Genomic DNA, 15,986 nt, shown 5'->3' on the forward strand with positions numbered 1-15,986 from the left:
AAGGGAGATGTGAGCAGAGTCCCCTTCCTTCGTTCCATTGGATCAATGCATTGACAAGAGCCTGTTCTTGTGGGAGCAGTTGGCCAGAATTGCTTCTGTAATATATTCTGCTGCAGCAAGTGGGGAGATAGCAGAGGCAGCCCAAAGGGATGGCCAGGGAACAATATAAAGGATGAACGTCAAATAAATTTCTGTGATTATATGTAGTCACTGAAGTGGAGCTGGGGAAAAAAAAAAGAAGAGTATAGAGCTAATAAAGAAAGGTAGAAAAGCTAATGAGAATAAAGACAGCGCTTGATGCAAGTTTTCCCTTCAAAATATAGCCAAAGGTTTTGGGGAGAATCCTGTTAATTATAGCTGCATTGGTGTTAATGGAAGTTCCCAAGGTTTTGGTTTGCTTAGTTTGTTTTTTCAAAGAACTTTTGAGTGTAAGACATTATTGTTGTGATTATTATTATTATTATTATTATTAGATTTCTACTGATAGGAGAAGGAGGGAAAGCAGTGGGACCCACAGTCTGGTCACTGCAGGATTCAGTGCCAGGAGGGCCCCAGGAGAGCAGCTGACACTGAGCAGGTGCTGATAGCCCCAAGTTTCCTACTTGCTAAAAGCACTTTTCCCAATGATTTCACCTTCTGTGTTAGCAGAATGCTGCATGCAAAGCTGCTGCTGGCTCTCCTCTGTCACGTCTTGCTATGTGAGGCACTGTGCAGAAATGTCCGGTAAGGCACGATGCTATTTAGCCCTTCTCTTTAATTTGCCAGCTAGAGCAGAAGATGATGACAATATATACATACAAGCTAACGCAAAGCAAATTGCTGCTCCTGTTATGATCTGATAGCTGAATTGGTTATCTGAAAACGGTGATCGCTCTCTTTCAAATCTCTTCTCCCTTAACCTAAGAGAATGATTCACAGTGACAGAGGAAAGAGAAACAGTTTTCCTAAGGTCACGATCTCGTGGCCTGCAGAGATTGGGGAGGTCAGAGCCCACACAGAGTGTCATGCCTGGACTGTTTGGGGGGGGCATCACAGGGACATCACAGGGCCAAAATGTATCGTGTAACTCTCCGCTTTGGGTTAACCTTGGTGTTTGACAGAGACCACCAAGGAGCCAGCGTGACAGTGAATACTCCACATTGTTCTTCGTGATTCCTGTACAGGCAGCTAAAAACGGGTATTAAATAATTCAGTCTTCTTTATCAGCGATGGGGGTGGTTGGGTTTTTTTTCTTTCAGTTTATGTGCAGTTTTACAGTCAGGAAAGGAGTGAAAATAAAGCTTAAAGACGACGTAGAAACAGGATTTTAATAGCACGTATTAGCTTTTCATATGTCAGCATTTTCTAGCAAGTTAGGGATTGCATGGTGCTGCTCTTGGGTGAGGTCAGGGGTCCTCCCATATGCCTCCAAGTGCAGCGGGAGCAATGAAGTGACATCATCCTCCAATATTCCACTGCTACGTTAATTAAATTGTAACTTGGGTTTAACTGAATACTTAAGCTTGTGATTTTCTTAGAAGCCTGGTGTTTCAACGGCTGCAGAAATGTGTTAACTCTGTATTTGCCAATGCCATTAAAGATAAGAAGAAATAAATCTATGCAGATGCCCTGCGCTACAGTGGATAAGTGATTTTTCCACTACAACAGAGGATAAAAGCCTATTCATTGAAGTGCAGCTAGAAATGATTTCTAATTGGCATGAAAGAATCCTTAAATCTGTGTACCACTTCTAACATTTGGGGCTTAAATTACAGCTAATAGTTGCCATAAAAGAGGCAACAGGAGAAATGCTAAAATTCAGACTCCTGTCCCTCCTGCCTGTCTACTTTGCATCAGCCTTCCCTCTTCACACGTATTGCTTATTGCTTGCAGGTTTGGCCAAAACTGAGTAAGTTTTAACGTTAAGATAAGCATTCATTCAGTAATCAGAAGCGGATGAATGTGCACAGTCATATTCTTCAGATCCTTTTCTCCTAAACTATTCTGCACAAAGCATGGAAATAGGAATATCTTTGCTCATTGGCCTGGAGCAGCAGTTTGTGGCGGTGTCTGGAGGTAAGGCTTGGATCTCAGGAAGGCTCTCCCTTTCTGGGGCATCATGATGGTCCCAAAGGTACCAACATTGTGCTTCACTGCTTTATTTTTGAGGTTGTTGGAGCTAATGGAGCCATCCTGAGTGAAACATAAACCACAACAAACTAACAAATGCCTTGGGCAACAAGCAGCGTTTTCTATGTTTTTATATATCATTCATCTCTGGAGTATCTCTCAGCCATGCATGATATGACAAAGAGACTCATCCTTAGATACCGAGCTTGTAGCCCAGCATAAATTAAAGAGAGCAGAAAGTTCCCCTTAAACTTCCCCAGCGTGCCGCTACCTTGGCTTTCCTGCAGCCATTGGCTGCATTGTGACTGGTGTGGTGGAGCCTTGAGGTGCCCCTGACCCACAAGGAATGTATGGCCTGAATGTGCAGAGAGGATCCACCATTAGCATGCTAGAATTGCCTCTCTGCCTTCTGTTTTACAGGTGAATATTAATGAGCAGTGACACCTGAGCTTCTCAGCACTTTAATTACAGGTGAGACGCTCAGAGTTAATGTTGTCACTCTGGAGTGGTTTTAGCCGTACTGACAGGTTTCTCTCTAGGTCATTAAATTCCCTTTTGCTTTATTAATGCTTTATTTCTGTGCAAACGTTTTCCTTGGAACTTAAAAGTCAGCTCAGTTACCGCACCGCAAAGGATGGGTGGCACCCAGCTGAGCGTGGATGAAACCTGCTCTTGTGTGAGGCATCTGTAGGAGCACCAGTCGTCCTGTTTCATTCCTAAAGATTTATGCGAAGCCAGTATCTGCAGCGTTTTGTCAGCACAGCAAAATTGCCTTTGGATTTTTGCACTTCTTTCCCTAACAAAAAGATACCCAGTGTTACCCATCCTGGTCGTGCTGCAAAGCAAGCAATATTTCATGCCAAGCCCATAAGAAAACCAGTGGCGATCCACTTGCTGTGAGATTTCCCTCTTCACCCTAAAGATTCTTTTCATTAAGAGAGAATTCTAAGTGGAATCCTTTGTATTTAAGAGTTCTGTGATTCTTGTATTTTTCTCATAAGCACGAGCTAATGTGCACATGCAGCGGGTGCCTGCTGTGTTGTTTGTACTCACAGAGCTGGTTTTAAGCAAATGCATCTTTTATCCACAGAAGTCAATAATAAAGACTGGCCACTGCATGAAAGCAATCTCAGAAGTCGAGCGAGAAGAAAACTTCCCATCATTCCCAATCTGTATTTTTGTGGCTTTACAAGAATGCTGTTGAATCTGCACTGGGAACAGAGTAGCAGCATCTTATTTATAGCTCTGTTCCGTCTGGTTCATTTCCTCTAACTTCCCCACAGAATGATATGAATGAAAATGACACTATTGACTATGTGGATGACAATAAAAGACCTTATAGAAATAAGGGTTTTATAGTTTCAGGACTAAGGGAATCAAAAGCATAAGAGTTATGATCTTGGAGAGCCGAGCTGTGCTAGCTGAAGAGGTCCCAGTGGTGGATACATTCTGGGTTTTGGTGTGGGTTTTTCTTTCTTTGTTGTTAAACACAACTTCACAGACTACAAACTCATATAAACGACGTGAACTTTGAGAAAGACTTCGGAGGACATAGGAACTCCGTGTCATAACTGCAGTCCTTGTTTTCTTTTCAATCCGGTAGCAGAGCAGAATTAATTCATGTAATATCTCCACGAAAAGAAAAGAAGAAAGAATATTATTTTTAGCTATTCTTATCTTAAATTTTTGGGAATGATTTTAGAGGGAGTCCCACATTTGGAAGCTTATGGGTAAGCATCCTGAATGCAGCAGAGGGTGGTGATGCACTGGAACAGGTTGCCCAAGGAGGCTGTGGATGCTCCATCCCTGCAGGCATTCAAGGCCAGGCTGGATGTGGGTCTGGGCAGCCTGGGCTGCTGGCTGGCAACCCTGCACATAGCAGCGGGTTGCAACCGGATGAGCATTGGGGTCCTTTTCAACCCAGGCCATTGTATGATTCTATGTTTCAACTAAAATACATTAACTGTTTGGGGGAATTTTCTTTATACAGACAGATCTTTTATGGACTAGACGCCACTGGTGGCAGTGACAGGCTTATAATAGAAGTGAGCAAGTAGTGTGACATCTTCAGGGTAATTTGAAGTGAAAATATTCAGACCATTTGTAATAACTTAGAGGTAAAGTAACAGTCAATTAGATTATGAACATGATTCTATTGGGTATTAATGACTCAGAGTACACACAGCTATCTTGTTATACCCACCCTGGTGTTCAATGACATTTTGATGTACATATAACCATCAAAGTCAGATAAAGGACTGTAAAACAAGAGGGAATGTTATAAGCTTGATGGCTTATAAGGAGGAAAAGTCTTTTGGATGCTACAGAATTCTATCAGACAAGCTTTGTTTCTGATGGTGCCCTCAGGTCAGGTGAGGAGCAACTAAAGCTGAGAGCTGTGCCTGGCTGTGCAGCTCTTTGGCCTTGCAGATTTAACCCATCCACTCCATATTTACTGAAATTGAATGGAAATGGCTTACATTTAAGTGAGTGCTTCGCTACTTCATACTGATGTGAAGGAAATGAAACTAAGAAATGAACTAGAAGGGTGAATCAATAGGCAGAGTGACACACGGCCTGAAATCAGCACTGCAGAACACAGCCGTCCTGCAGCCCGGAGGTTGGGTGGTGATTGCGCCCAGCAGGGCACCTGTCCTCCGTGATGAGGGAAGAAATATCCTGAGGTCTGTCTCTTCTGTTACTGCAGAGGCCAGATCTTGCATATTTTTCTTCCCTAGGTAAGAAAACTTGGCCTGCTGTATTCCTACCTTTCACTCCTTTTTGTTCTGTGATGTATTGTGTGTATAATTTTGGGTATTTGCACTGGTTACAGCTGGGAAGCACATTTGATTTACAACCCTCTACTCAGAGGTGTGTGTGTGTGTGTGTGATTAACTTTGCTTGCTCCCAGATCGGAAATGATTTTAAGGCAGATTCACCTGCGTATTTACACCCAGGAACTAACTACAACTACACTAACCAGTGAAGTTAGGATCTTTTACAGGTGATTTAATACTGCTAGCTAACAATTGGTTTAACATCAAGTTCATTGCTCAGTTGTTCAAGTTGGAACTGGCTGCCCGGAGAGGCTGTGGATGCCCCGTCCATCCCTGGAGGTGTTCAAGGCCAGGTTGGATGGGGTGCTGGGCAGCCTGGGCTGGTGTTAAGTGTGGAGGTTGATGGCCCTGCCTGTAGTGAGGTGGTTGGAGATTCATGATCCTTGAGGTCCCTTCCAACCCGGGTTGTTCTGTGAGATTCATAACTGGCATGTTGTTAGTTTGCCATGAGAAATAATCACTTTCCTAACCACAAACGATCCAAGTGTTGGACAGCAGGCAGCGTTCTGATCTTCACATATATTTGCATCAAAAAAAGGAGCACAGCAATACCAGCCATTACCCCTTACTGAACTAAATCATTGTCTGCAAAGTAAACTAATTTATTGCCTGTAAACGACTGTGCAGTCAGATAAATTTGGTGCTGTATTTACTTAAGTTAGAAGACATTTGTTTTCACTTTGCTCTTTCAAGAATGGAACATTAAGTGGCATTTACATCACTGCATGAATTTCATCTATTATAGAGCATGTGTTTGTCAGAGTAAGATTCTGACCACTATCATACTTTGCTGAAACACTAAGTGAAGGTTTCATCATGCAGGTAGAAAGAAAAGAGATCTATTAAGTGATTCATTTTACTCCACGCTGACCAGCCCAGGGTCAGTGTTCACAATGCAGTGCTTTGTCCAGTCTCATTTTTGTGTCTCGTGTTGATGTCCAGCTTTGTACCATCATGATGGTGGAAAGTTAATGCAGTGAATCTCACCTAATCCTTGGGCTCATGCCACAGATCAAAACACAACATGTACATATGGTTGAATTAAGCAGCAATAAAGGAAGCTGGGATCTGAGTGTTCACACTGACTCAAGTTGCAAGTTTATGGATCTTGATTACAACCAGCAGGGATCCTTCAGTGATGAGGGAAGAAATATTCAACAGCCTGTCTTTGTGCTATGTATGTTGGCCTGACTTCCCTGATTTTGAGTTAGACATGTAAGGTCTGGGAGTCAGCCTCCTTGTGAGGATATTGGAGAAGTAAAAAAGGCAAAGTGGTACTAAAAGTGGTGGCTGCATCCTTGCCGTCTCTGATGGCTTCTTCCCTCCCTGTGCTCTATGTCCTGAGTGAACTGTTGTATTTCTATACCTTATAGGACCTGCCTACCTGAGATGGAAATGACAGGGAATATTCTTATTGAAGGAATACCTGACGGAATGTGTCATTAAGTTCCATGCACAGCCCAGGACCCAGCAGGGGCTCCACCACCTGCTTGGCTCTTCTTCACACATCTCCCAGGCACTAAGTGGGAAGGACTGAAGGTAACACATTAAATGAAGAGTCTCATATGTGTATTTCAGTCTGATCTAAAAAGGGAATTGAAGTCTGTTGTCTGATGCTGTGTGTTGATGGAGGCTAAGGACAAGCTGTGTTGAACCCAGACTTGGTTACCCACCTCATTACCACTCGTTTGGGAAGCTCCTAACAGGAGGCTGGATGTGTGTCTGAATAGCTGGGCTGTTAATGGCAGTTCTGGGTCTAAATGACATTGGCACTACACACAACTGTAAGGACTTCCTCCTCTTGTTTTGGATATGACATAAAATGGTGTTTCAATGATTTTGTATGCCTTTCTTGTGTTGAACAACACCTTGTTTTGCAGCTGATAGATACAAATGCCCATCAGATGAGGCGAATGTTTGGGTTGATGCAAACTTCAGTTTGGAAAGTTCTCCTGTTTGGAGATCTGAGAGTTCGCTGTATATACTATGTTAAAGAAAGTGTCACTAAAGGCCAGAAATGGTTCTTTGGCAACACAGCAACACATAGTTCAGCGCTTCATTGAAGAAAATATGACTTCATTTTTTTCCCTTGTTCCTACCAGCCTGGTTGTGAGCGTGAGTACATGTGTGCATCTCTGTGTGAGCACAGAACCTTTAGGGCTGGAAAAGATGTGTGTATAGGTGCATGTTCAAGTGTGCCACACCACTGATGCTCAAACTACCTCTTTCCTATTTCATTCTTAAGTTTGGGATGGAATCCTGAAACTCCTAGTGACAGAGTAGTCTGAGTTTGGCATGAGTTCCTGTGATGTTATTTATGCAAAGTGTTCTTCTCAGGCTCCCTGGAAGCAGCAAGTGCCCTAAAACCTCCCCACCACACCCAACCCCCAGCCCCATCTGGACTCCAGCCACTCCTCCCATTTTCTCTGTGAGCCTAAAAAGCTCTGCTGCATTCTTTTGTTCTTCTGCCTGGGCTCAGCCAGTCCATACAATAGCGTCCTTTCTCTCAGCCCTTTCCAAACCTGGCTAGAATTGCTGTAATGAATGTATAAGTGACATAAAGAAAAGCAGAGTGTAAGAGATGCTAATCAGCCTTTGTTCTTTTCAGACATGACATGCAGGACCTGAAGTATAGATTTTGTATGGAGAGAGATAGATTTTAATTAAGCATCTTAATAGAGAAATCCTTCTTGTTTTTTACAGAATAAATTAAGGAAGTAACTTTGATGCAATATCATTTTCATCTAATCAGTAACATTCTGAAATTACCATGTTGTTTTCCATTAGAAATACCATCATCCAACAAATCAGATAAAATTATTTAACATAGCTGTATTGCAGCCTCAGCTAACATTCGTCTGGGCATGTGTATACACAGAGCAGCAGATGGGGAGTGAACTGACAAATGTTTATGGGGAGAAAAGGGCAGTCAGTACCAACAATTTTATACACTTCTTTGAATGAGATGCCCATATGCAATCTAGATTTACCAATAATCAAATAAAGGCTTATCAGGTTTTTGCCATCTGCATAGAGAGAGTGCAGATCACTGACACCGGTAAAAGGCAAAACGGCATTAGCTTTTACTTCTATTCACAGGTTATGAATATCTCCATTAAGACACTTGACTTTATATTTGGCATGAATTCAGAGTGCTTTGTCTGGCATAAACTGCTATGTTGACAGAGACATTCCCATCAGCTTTTATACCTTAGTGTTGGCCAGTTTTTTAACAAACAAAACAAAGTGCGTGCGGAGGAAATCACCTTGCAGAGCGGGCCCAGCAGCTGTGAGTACAGAAAGGCAATGCTGCTGCCTGGGCTGCGTGTCTTCAGTCCATGCTTGTCGTGGTTATGATGGCTTTATGGGACTGCTGTTTCTGATTTGCAAAGCTCACATTCATGACAGCCAGAGGCGGACCACAGTTAACCTTGCATGTCCAAGAGCTCTTAATTGTTATTAATGTTTACTTTTTATTGCAGTAGTGCCTTCAGGCAAAGGCAAGTGGGTTCTGTGTTTGTCCAAAGTGAGGGCTCGATGCAGGGAGCAAAGGATGGGAACTGAGACACCTGAAGTTCAAATGACTTATTTGACATTGTGCATGTGAGCTGGAAACAAACATGGATCATCTGAGCACAGCCTGTCTTTTGACCCACAACATACACTTTTCTCTCTAATTGCAATGAGTTTTCCCAACATTCCCAGTTGAGGGGTAAGGAGTGTTACCTCCTGACCACATCATTCAGTTCTGTTAACAAGTCGCAAGAGTCTGACTTCCCAAAGGCAAGGAAAGCAGAGCCCATCATGTACCCTGTTTTCTTTGCCTGCTGTAGAAGCTGAACTGAGGGTTTGGGGCACATTAATGGGCATTACAAGAGCACGCAGCTTGTCCTCTGAGAACAGACTTTCAGGATTACTGCAGTTGTCATCATTGTTCCTTCAGTTTGGTTAGATTTTTGCCAGTTCAAGCAATAGGAACATCCGAGACAGACAGTATTTTGTAACGCGACTTGAAGTCCTGTGTAATGGCCCCTATCAAAGAAACAGTCCCTTTTTTTGCCATCACAGCTGTAATGCAATTTCATGTGCTGTCCTTAAGATTGCTACACACACTGTGATTTCTCACATACAGCTGTCAGCAATAATCTTTTGTGGCAGCAGAGAGAAAAATTCCCTGAAATACATATTTCACTAACATACACTTGTAGACCTTAAATCCTGTCTAACCACATACAGCTGTGTTTCTCTGATCTCTGGTGCAGTGGAGAATTGTGCTTTTTTGCTTTCAGGTAGACCAGAAGCAGCCAGCACACCCTGAGAGAAGGAACTCTGAGGGACTTTGCAGCTCAGCTTCCATTCTGCTCACCTGGTGCACCCTCTGCACTCCTATGTATGCAGAGAAAGGTATTTTGAGTTCTGATTGTTGAAAGAAGGAAAAGTTTCGGTAACTTAATTCATAGAGCTTTCTGGAATAGCATCCAGCACAGATGAAGGAAGACAGAGAAGGATATCCAGAGAGACGTCCCCAAGAGCTTGCCATTCCCAGGAAGAAAATGACATCTCAGTACCTGGGCATCCCTTACCACCACACACTCACCTCCAGTTGAAGTGGAGCTCCACATGGTCATGTTGGATGCTCCATGGTGAGATACAGGCAGCTTCCTGAATGTGCTGTTAGTGGCACGTAAGGGATGAAGGCTCTCTGCTTGAAGTGCAGGCCCTAGTGCTCTGTGTGAGGATGGTTCCCTGCTGGCACCATGGTTGGCAGAGCAGGATGTGGCTTCAGTACACATCTGAGCACATCCCCTGAGGCAGAGGGAAAGGGTTGTGCAATGCCATCCTGTAGTCAATTGATGCTGAGAGTGAGGGCAGCTGTGGGGTTGTATGGAGAAGACAGGATAATATGGGAGCAGCAGAGGCTCTGAGGAGGTTGTATGTTAGTCACCCATCTAATTGAATCTGTGAAACTATTAAATTGCATTAACGTTCAAATCCCCTTTGGCTTTAGGTTGACAATTAGCTTGGATCATAGTGAAACCTTGAGTAGGGAGCAAACTGGCTTCACAGAGTGGCACGTTCCTTCTTACAGAGCATCTGTTCAGCCACCTTGCATCTCTGGAACATCAGCTTCATTGCACTTGGAGGGACCTCCAAAAGCATTTGACCTAACCCCCACTCAGAGCAAGCTGAAGGCTGCAGGTTGCTCGTGGCATTGCAGAAGGATGCCAGGGCAGAGCAGCTGACCGTGATTCTGATGCAGAGACCAGGCGTGGAGCTGTGAGAAGATGAACTTAAATGAAGCTCTGTAGCCTGAGGTAGATAGTGCTCATCGTGGATAACAATCTCCCAGTCTTTCTCATGCTACGTTAGTGGGATTAGCTGATTAATGTGCCAAGTTTTCGGTAAGAGGAAGACTTCTAGCTGAGATAAGATCAGCTTCAGAGAGACTCACTCGACAGAACTGAGTCTTGGTTCAGTTTGCTTTCTGGCTGTTATCATACGTGTTGCCTGCACTGAGCTCCCTGTGGAGAGGCCTGGCTGAATTTTGGAATCTCACATGCCTTCCCAACTCTCTACTTCCATCACTTGCAAGTTTAGTCCATTTCCTTCCCTCAACCGTGTTTCTGGCACTGCCTATATTGGGCTGCTCCTTACTGTTCCTTTGTACGAGTGCAGTGCTGCAGCAGACCAAGGCTGGCCAGCACTTGGCTCCCATGGGACATAGATTTTATTTGGTAGATGTTGCTCATTTATAGGCACTTCAAGGGTGTGCCTTCCTGCACGTTGCTCATGGAAGGAGGCTGTGTTGGTTAGTTTTATATTCAGTTTATCTTGATTTTATTTGAAGTGCAGCTGTATATTGATAATACGAGAAAGACGGTCAAAGGGAGAAATTTAAACTGAAAAGTAATAGTGTGAATTTGACCTCGCTTTGCTCATCTTTCTCCCCTGAAATCAGGTCTGCTGGCAGGAGAGGGGTGGCTGCTGTTGTCAGAATGGTTTCCCTGGCCGTTCTCTGAGGGGGTGAAATAAATTTGGGATTTTTATGCATCATCAGTAGATTTTTTTTTTTTCAACTGCAAATTCTAATTGAAGGAATACCTCAAGTTCTCCCGTGCCTTCAGGATATGGCTGACAGCACTGCACAAATGTGACTGAGCTCCTGATAAGCGAGAGAAATGATATGGATGCATAAGTTTACCAAAACCAGAAAGAACAGAATTTTGCTGGAATGACAGATGGAACAAAACTTTCGTGAATATGGATGGAGGATGTTTTGGTGCCTATTACAGGTAAGAATACCGTGTTATTCCTTATGTATCTGAATGCACAGTGCACGTACACCTCCTGTTTTTTTTCTGATCCCATGAAGAATAATCCCAGGGGCACGCCTCGGGCCACATTTCTACCTTATTTTTAAAACTTTGGGCATAGGTTGGAATGTGCAAATTCAGGCTTACAAAGATGAGATTTGTCTTTTTACCAAGTCAGAGATGAGCAGAGAAACTTCCTTTTCCCCCTTGAAAACTGCCCTCAGCTACCCTGGCGTGGCTCTTGGCTGGGACGCTCACGACTAGAATCCTTAATTAGTGTTCAGCTTTGCACATGAAAAGCAGAGATTCTGTACCTCTCTGGAGGAAGGGAGGCCAACGACCATTTCAAAACCAGTCCATTGACAATCTGCTCTACTTCCACCACCGATCCTCCTATCTTGCATGTGAAATGAACCAGCTGTTCCTCGATTTCACAAAAGAAAGAGCGGACTCGGTGATTGAGTGTCAGAAGATGGTGTGTATGTATTCAGATTTGTGGAGGCTCCTCCTTCATTTCAGCCTAAGGAAACCAAACCGTGTGAATGTGGGATCACCATGGTAGCACTATTTCTTCCCTGCGTGCAATATACACTCCTGCTTTCACTGAATCAGAAGTACATGATCAAGAATTCAGTTTTCTTTTGGTCATTTTTGCTTTCTAAGAATAACACTCAGCTAATGGTTGTTATTACATAATAAACAGTAACTATTATCAGTGCTTAGATGGGGAATGCCTTTACACAGAAACCGACTCCAAAGTGATAAAAAGGACTCAATAAGTGGAAAGTATCAGCGTGGGATGCGCCAGACAAAAAGCCGCACCATTTATTACCGCTTCTATCTGTTAAGAAAATAGATTTTTGTTAGCCCTTCCGCACATGCGATTCTAAATCTTTCCATTGAAATCTTGCTGTGGAAATAAACCTGTTAAAAAGAATTGACTGCTGTGGCACAGCACGCCTGAAAATGTAACTGGGAGTCAAGACGATAAAAAAATCGATCAGTTCAGTGAAGGCGTTTCTGTGCCTCAAACTGAAATGTGCATTCTGAAGGAGCATGGCCTGTGAACTGGAGATCCATGGAAGGAGCAGACCTGCTAAAAGAATAACGTTTTGGAGCAACACGCTTATTTGCTTAACAGCTTTCTACTGCAATTAACATACGCGGCAAATGCGTGTATTTAATGTGACAGTCTGCTTGAATAACCCTCTTCCAGGGTGGGATTACATAATCTGGAAATAGCAGAGTTACCCTGAGATTAAAATTATTGAATATCTTGCTTATCCAAAACGCCGGCAGCACTGCCTCCTCCATTCCTCTGTTCTTTATGCTGATGTGTAAGTGATCTGCATGGGCTCTGCTTTCCTTAAATTAAGGCACTGCCTGAGAGCGTGGCTCAGCACAGGGTTGCTGTTTGGAACCAAAGCAACTGAGAGAAACTCCGAGGAAAGGATTTAGTGCAGCATCAGTGCTGAGAGTGTGAGACCTCAGCTTTGTGAGTTGGTTCCACTGTGACCACCATTTCTGGGAGACGATGGGGCCTTCTGAGCAGAGAATTGGCTTGGGTTGAAGGAATATACAAATTGCCTCAGATTGGGAGATAAACACATGGCCTAATATCTGTTAGCTAATGGGCAAACAGACGTGACCGGCCTAGCAAGTGTCAGGAGTGGGGAATTTGCATGGCCAGGGACCCATCAAGGGGCAGGTAGCTGCAAGGAGATGTACTGGCATCTGGAAGAAGGCAGTGGAGGAGCCGCTCCCTCACCTGGTAATTGAGTGAGTTTCAAGTCTTCTTGACTTAATTGACGGAGAGATTCGTACCTGTAAAAGTGGTTGTACATGAGGATGGCAAAGCAGGACTTCCTATAGCCACTGCTTAAGTGCACACTGCATAAACACTTGCAAAATATGAGGAACATGGTAAGGAAGCAGATCCTTAGCTGCCAAAGAAATCCCTCTGTGCTGGGCAGCACCATGCTGGCAGAAGCACAGTTTTCAACACCTTCCAACAGGGACTGTGAAACTTCTAGAGGCTGCAATTTCTTTCATATTATTTCTTTTTTTCTTTCTTCTGAGAGTCCAGGGAGCTCCTCAAGATGTTCCCAACCCTGGAAGACTTCCAGCCCCCCCTAGGAGTGTATAATAAGTCTTTGAGACATTACGTTTTCAAATGGAGAAGGCAGTTTCCATTCTTGCCAGAGGAATTGGCAGTCAGTGCATCTCGATGGGACTACCACCCATTTCAGCTCTATGGCACAAAGGCTGCTTTCAGCAAAGGCTTTGTACTATGGGATGTGCAGATGGGTGTCTGGGCAGAAGGGGAAAAAAGCTTTTGCCGAGGGCTGGGGAATGAAGAGAGCAAAAAAAGATTCATTTTTAGTCCCATTCTCCCAGAGTTTTAAAAATGACTGCATTGCTGACTGGTGTTGCCTGTTGCCCAGAGAACGGCGGGTCACCTCGAAGGCAGAAATGTTGTCTCCTCTACATGCTAACCTTGCAGACTCTTTGGGCTGCAGCACCCGCATTTCCCTCAGGTGTACTGAACATTTCAGGTGATGATTGACCGCTCTCCCTGATATTTGTATGATTATTAGTCTCTTCTCTGCGTGCTATTCAGCGGACAGCACTGCTCATAAAAAGCAGATAGGAGCAAGTTGGACTGCCTCCCCTGGTGGGTAGGAGAGAGGATGGGCTGATTGATGACCCTTGGCTGTTTTCTGATGTTGCAGTTGTTTTTTATGATGTCATTAGGAGGCTATAGTCACATTAAGGAATCCCTCATGACATCATAAAGGACTTGATATTTCGCTAATGTTATTTCAGCAGAGTGAAGCTCTGGCATTTTATAGTCTTTGCTTTCCCCATAGAATTAGGAGTTGTCTAACTACAACCTGGAAGAAATGCAAAAATAGTCAAATGCCGACTTCAAAAGTTATGGTTGAAGAATGCTAATGTATTTGGCTCTTTCTGAGCACACAGCACCTTTAGGTGGAATACATGATGTGCTTATAAAAGATGCCGTCGGTGAATACAGATCCTCATGCAAAGGGAGAATCATGCCTTCCACTTTCTTTGATGCACAGATGCAAAATTTGATTTTTCTGGAGACTTTCTGCAACACTACAAGAGGTGAATGGGAGTTAGTGCAGCAGGACAGCACGTCAGGGGCTGTGGTATAAGGAGCCCAAACTGAGGTGTAACAATGAGATTGGAGAGCATTAGCTGGAAAGCCAGAAGCTCTCATTTCCTGGCACACAAATAAGTGAAGAAACATGGGTTTAAAGAGTTTAGTACAGGTTGAGCAAGTGCTGAGTGCTGTCACCAACTGCCCGTAGTGGGGTGGGTCAGGCCTGATGCCAGTCAGCCTTACCAGAGCTCCTCATTCTCCTGGCAGAGACAAAGGCACTTGTATATTCAGCAGAAAGAATAATATTTCTTGTATTGTGTCCTGTGTTGGCATCCACATTCCAGAACTGATGTGCAGGAATGCTCAGTGCTGCTGCTCTGCAGGTATTAGAAAACAACAACAACAAACCCCCCCCAACTGCCTAAATCCATTTATGTCTAAGGCTAGTTATTTACCCTATGCCTTATGCTCTTCTTTAGAGCTTTAATTATAGTTTTCCTAGCTGACAGAACATTTAAAGTTTTGAGAAAATACATAAAGTTGGCAGTTTCTATGTTGCTTACCGAGGCAGTATGTTCCTTTTTGCCTTTTCTTTCCAAACCTTCCTTTTCCTAGCATATGTCTGTGCAGGAAGAGAAAAATCAAGGTGCTTGGGATAGGGGGAGAGAACATTAAGTGACATTAAATCAAAGATAATTATCAGCTGTCAGTCAGGGAATGGCACAGAGCCAGAGCAGCACTCAGCAGGGGTCTGCCTGTCCAGCCCCACTTCTTTTCCCTTCCCAGTTTGCAGAAGGTGTAATGCTTGTCTTTAAACAACAGAATTTATTACCAGGTGAATCTGGAATTTTAATACACTGCACCATTCTGGAGAACGAAGGCATCTTTTAATAGAGCAGTATCTCTGATACTATACATATATACTCTTTGTTTCTCCTCACTTATTCCAGCCCCCCAACCTCAGCTCTGGGTTTTGTGGCAGTTTCTGTCTCCTGCTTGGAAAGAAAAATGTTCCCATCATTTGGAAAGGGTTACTGCCTGTGGCATTGTTAATAGTCGTTCAGGCTGCCTGCCCTTCCTCTGTGCCTACAGAACTGTGCACACGCTTATACAAACTGCTTACAGTGCCCACCACAACAGAAGGAGGTGAGGACAGGGCTGATCCATGGAAGGACTGGAAGAAGGCTCTTGGGACACCTGAGCTATGAGAGAACACTACTTATTTACACCTTCATTAACACAGCCTATTGTTTTGCATAGAGACATTTTACTTTCTATTTTCCCCTTGAGCTCTCTCTTTGAGTTTTGTCCTTAGATGTGAAGAAGGGAGGAGGTAGGCAAGGTATGTGCACCTGATGCACGCTAGGAGCTCATGGGACCCTGGGCTGTGCTGAGTTGCTTCCCCAGCATTGTCCTGGAGTCTCAGTGTTCTGCTGCTCACAGCAATGCTCAGACCAGACTCCTTGACTCCCCAGTGCAGCACAGGACCTCCTGGCACTCAGTGTTTCCCATTGCCACCATTGGCTTTGTGATTCTCTTATTTTTCAGTTGTGTGCATCACTGACTGCAGGTCTGCTTGCCAGGCTGCACCACCCT

The 15,986-nt window shown here is 43.9% G+C and overlaps 1 long non-coding RNA gene across 3 annotated transcripts in view; it reads left to right on the forward strand.

Annotated features, from left to right (window-relative positions):
- LOC107323952 overlaps positions 1 to 15,124 on the forward strand; it is a 111,607-nt gene extending 96,483 nt beyond the window's left edge. The window contains exons 3-5 of one of the 3 annotated variants that reach the window (XR_001559375.2): positions 6,320 to 6,485; positions 9,236 to 9,350; positions 11,043 to 15,124. This is a non-coding gene — a long non-coding RNA (uncharacterized LOC107323952). Of the gene's footprint in view, positions 1 to 6,319; positions 6,486 to 9,235; positions 10,998 to 11,042 lie in introns of those variants that run through there. The other 2 variants (XR_001559374.2, XR_004309514.1) reach the window with 2 other exon arrangements.
- The last annotated feature ends 862 nt before the right edge of the window (positions 15,125 to 15,986 follow it).

Source organism: Coturnix japonica, chromosome 23 (genome assembly GCF_001577835.2).
Source record: "Coturnix japonica isolate 7356 chromosome 23, Coturnix japonica 2.1, whole genome shotgun sequence".
NCBI lineage: Eukaryota > Metazoa > Chordata > Aves > Galliformes > Phasianidae > Coturnix > Coturnix japonica.